Below are 5,000 nucleotides of genomic sequence, written 5' to 3'. Positions count from 1 at the left end.
ATTTCTTTATTAGTATTTTAAGTTAGAATAGACTTGGATTGTTTAAAAAATTAAAAACTAACAAAAACACCCTTTAAGCCCCACTAATCACTGGATAAGAACGAACCCAATAATAAAACATTAAGAGAAACTTATTTACCTTCATGAGAATATTTGTGTAAATCTGCTGTGAATGTGTGCAGGTGCCTGCTGTCCGGTGTGTGCAGGTCTGCTGCAGATCCTCTGGAATAAAGCACAGATGAACACCTTCGCCAAGGTGAATGCTCCATCTTCTGGACCAGGCGGCCAGCAGGAGGCAGTGTGGGTCATTTATTAGCACTGCTGGAGTTCGAAACGCACCGCCTGACTCCCTCATCAACAACTGCCTATTACCTCAGTCAACAACCCACTTTACATACAAGCCGCGTCCAGTGTCACAGATGTTGCATAGTCCAGTGCTTTCTGAACTAATAACAGTGAATGTTTCTATCTGGGTCTGGCCTCGCTCCAAAAACATCACATAAAATCTAATGTCACAGATGTTGCATTTAATAAATGCAGCAGTTATGCACAATAACACTGCCAATGCTGTACTAATGAATCTCCTCTGTTACTATTGCACATAACAGGATTAGTGATTCGAACGAATGAATGATGCTTTAAATTATGCTGCTTTGAGCTTGTTCTTAGGAAAGGTGTAATAGCGTCCGTCATATGTGCTGTGAGTGATGAGACAATGGCATATAGGAATGTGAGGCAGACAGCATTCACATTCATACTGTGTGTGTGTGTGTGTGTGTGTGTTTCAGCTGAACCGGAATCAGCCGGTGACGGTTCATGACATCCTGAAGATCTTGCGGCTGCACATCTCTGTTCCTCAGTGTGATATCTTCGGCTATCTGAGCGTCGACTCTGAGCTCATCGTCCTCATCGTGTCTGTCGATCAGCAGCCCACGCCGCTGCAGGTGTGTCTCCAGAAAATACAGTACAGTGCACTAATTATCAATGACTGTAAAATGAAGGGATGCTGTATGAGAGCGTCACAGCTAGCTTCTACAGGACGAAAACCAGTCCGTATCCAGGAATGTCCATTAAGATTGATCAAACATACTGTGAAATACCTCAAATGTAGATTTTGCATGCTCTCTGATCTCCATCTGGACCTGCTGCATTCACTGCGGATGGGAAAATCAGGGTGTTATTTCTGTATTATGACTGATAACAAGTGATTCTTAGTATTTTGACAGAATGCATATAGAATTGATTAATAATTTAATTATTTAAATTAATTTAATTATATATAAATTTAAGAAGTTAAAAAAAAACTAAAATCTGTAATTTTAAAAAGTGAATTTAGGCGAAACAACATTATAATGTACAGTATGAAAAGGAAAGAAGCATGAAGAAAGGATTACATATAAAACAATCATTAAAAAATAAATATAAACTAACTTTTTTTTATATTATAACAAAACAAAATAAAAGAAAAAAAAAATAAAGAATTACATATTTAATAAAAGAGTAAATGTAATAAATATATAAAAGTTCTAAATAAGTCATAGATCACTTGAGGGATGATACTAGAGAATTACTATAACATTAATAAGAGACATTTAAAATTAAGGTTTTTGTTTTGTTAGTTTTTCTCTGTTAAAAATGCAGCTCTCATTGACTAAACCTAATTGGCTGTGCCGTCAAAGACCTTAGCCCAAAACACCTCTCAAAAAAAATAAAAAAAAAAATAAAAATAATAATTTAAGATTGATAGAAACATACTGTGAAATACCTCAAATGTAGATTTTGCATGCTCTCTGATCTCCATCTGGACCTGCTGCATTCACTGCGGATGGGAAAATCAGGGTGTTATTTCTGTATTATGGCTGATAACCAGTAAACGGGTGATTCTTAGTATTTTGACAAAACACATAAAATAAATTAATAAATTAATTATTTAAATTAATTTAATTATATATAAATTTAAAGAAGTTAAAAAAAAAACTAAAATATGTAATTTGTAATGTAAATGTACAGTTTGAAAAACAGATGCAGGATGAAATTTTAAATTTAATATGAGGAAGGTACAATTTAAATAGCCATTATTAAATTATTAGAGATGAACTTTTGTGTTTTTAGATGCTGACAAAATAGCTGGAAAGAAGCATGAAGAATTACATATTTAATAAAAGAGTAAATGTAATAAATATATAAAAGTTCTAAATAAGTCATAGATCACTTGAGGGATGATAATGTATCACACAGCTCTAGTGAAAGCGTGCCGGACCGCTGATACGCTGTAGTCTGGATCAGTCCGTTTTAATGACTGCTGCTCTGTTGAGCGTCTGGCTCTCAGCTTTCCTGCGGTTGCATCAGACTCTCCAGATGTTCCTCACATTTGCCCAGAGATACTAAAGCAAGGACTGAATGCAGTGTGTTGTAGACTCTGCCTGTGTCAGATCGAAGGCCCTTGTGCCAGTAAAGAGGCAGAGAAGATCGACCTCTCTCAGTAACTCGGCCAGCCCAACGATGGGGGCACAACGTGCCTCTGGCGGCCTTCCTTCCACTCCGGAGGTCAAGTGTCCACATCAGGCTCGGCCGCGTGACAACGCTATCCCTCTCCCTCTGTGTCTTCGCATCGCGCTCCTTCCCTCTGGACCCCGGGAGGTCAGAGGTCCCAAGGGCGGTAGGAGGAGAAACAGGGTTCCCTGCTAAGAAGGAGGAGCGCCAGGCGGGTAGATGAGACACAGACAGAGGGAAGGAGGGAGCGCGGGTGTCAGCGCGGCCGCGTGCTGGGGCCCGCTTTCCCCTGTCTCCTTCCCCTTTCTTCTTCCCTCTTTCCCCTTTCCCCCCCCCTTTTTTTTTCTCTCTCTCTTCCTTTCCCTTTTCTGTGCAGAGAAGAGACAGGCGCCGAAGACACCTGGAAAGAAAATACCGAGCCGCAAAATTCGGTCCCATTTATTTCTATTGATCCCAGGTGGTGTGTCTTGTAATACGCTCGTCTTGGTCATGTGCATAAATAGTGTCACTGTTCTCGCTCAGTGTCGGTATTTGTTGATGTCTACTCCTTGTGTTTCAGTGAACAAATTCACTGACCAATTTATCATCGAAAATCTCCTTAACGATGAAATACTATGACAAAGAATCGCTTTCCTCGGGGAATACAGACAGAGATTGAGCTTGACCACAGTGTGTGTAAAACCCTTTTCTTTACTGATAGGCAACTTATAGTCCCCCCCCTGCCCAGGACCTGGAAACTTTTTTCCATATTTAAATGAGTTTTTAAAGAATTCGACATTGAAAATAGGAGAAAAAAACTGAATTCACACCCCCAAGCTGATCCTCAGAGCCAAGAAGGAATATTTCAACATATATGAGCACATCTCCACTCTCAAATTCAGACTGCTTTGTTTACTTTTGTCAGTTCTGTGGTTTTGGATCAGCACAGAGGAAAAAAAAAAGGGAATTTCTCCAAAAAAACAGAGGGGAAACCCTCATGCACTAGACCGCCTTTGCATCCTAAACACTGGTTTAAAGTCCTCCTAAACCCATGTAGGAAAAGAACTCCTGCTGTTGCAGGGGAAACATGGTTAACTGCCGCTTATCCAGTTATTATTATCTCATAGTCAGAGACCGCTGTGTCAGCCACTTTATGTAATTAATAGGCTTTTAATGCTATTTTAAAACTTTGGTTTTTGTCAGCATTACTTAAGCTCTTTTTTCTTAATCTTAACCACATAAGGATATTACATATATTAGATTCTTTTATGATATACGTAGAAAAGAGTTTGCCTATTTCAGGTATTAAAAAAACAAAACAAAAAAAAACCTATATAAATGCATTAGCACGTTTTTAGATTCGATTTCTTTTTACATCTTTGGAAATCATGTAATTACCTTAATTAAGGATTACCGGAAATTCATGTTAAGGACTTTTCAGACAAAACCCCTGTTATGTAAAAAACTCAACAAAAGGGAAATGTTTTATTTGACGTGACCTCAGGTCAGAACACAACACACAAAGATTCTTTTTTCCAATGAGTCATCTGTTTATGCAATGTAGTCCTCATGGGGCTCGTAATGAAGGGCTAGCCTCCACGAATCACATGGCAATGTAAGAAAATGGGTTTTGGAGTTGGGTCAACCCCCCCCCCCAAAGCTACTCAGAAAATAGCCGACGGTTCAGTCCCCCCACAGGAAGGATTTATCCCCCCGGGACAATTCCCTTTCACTGTTCCAACAAAAACAAATATATCTGGCCCACTGCTGGGGATTTTGAAAACCGGATTTTCAGAAGCGAGCTGAACGAGGACAGTTTATAAGAGGAAAAACTCTGCTACGTTATTAATGGGTTTAGCTTGTTTATTTTCCAAAATTAAAACCATATCATGTGTTGAAGTTCTTTTTTTTTTCTTGCTTTAAACCCACTGTCAAAAACAAAAACAAACTACCAAAAGAGCCAGACAAAATATACATAAGATAAATTATCTACAAAGTCTTAAAGAGATTGTTCACCCCTAAATGTAAGTTCTGTCATCATTTACTCACCCTAATGTCATTCCAAAACTGTATGACTTTTGTTTTCTGAAACTTAAAGAATCCATTTAATATCTTATGCAATTTCGCTTTTCTCTGGTAATTGATGACTTTAAAGGCCCTTTTTTCCCTCAAAATTTAAAAATGGTCATTTCCCAGCCTGCCCCCCAAAACATTGAATTATTTTTCTTCCATGAAACCACAAAGTGGGTTTTTCCCACATGACTTCATAAAGGGTATTTAAAAAAAACAGTTTTTGGGTTTGTTTGGATGTTTGGTGAATTGTGGCTTCTTTTCCAAAAAAAAATTTTTTTCATTTTTCCCAAGGAAAAAGAAAGATGTGGTTGGAACCAAAATATATTATCTAACCCAAAAACAAGATTAAGATTTTTTTATTATTTTTTGTGTAAATTATGAAAAAATAAAAAAATCATAAATTAACCAGGATACAGGGGTTTTACATACAATTTAAATATGTTTAATTGCAGTGC

The 5,000-nt window shown here is 37.8% G+C and overlaps 1 pseudogene; it reads left to right on the top strand.

Moving 5' to 3' along the window:
- LOC109065849 overlaps positions 1–1,208 on the top strand; it is a 20,735-nt pseudogene extending 19,527 nt beyond the window's left edge.
- Positions 1,209–5,000: the final 3,792 nt, after the last annotated feature.

This window comes from Cyprinus carpio, unplaced genomic scaffold, assembly GCF_018340385.1.
Source record: "Cyprinus carpio isolate SPL01 unplaced genomic scaffold, ASM1834038v1 S000000744, whole genome shotgun sequence".
NCBI classification, from domain to species: domain Eukaryota; kingdom Metazoa; phylum Chordata; class Actinopteri; order Cypriniformes; family Cyprinidae; genus Cyprinus; species Cyprinus carpio.
This window is presented reverse-complemented; position numbering and strand designations above follow the sequence as displayed.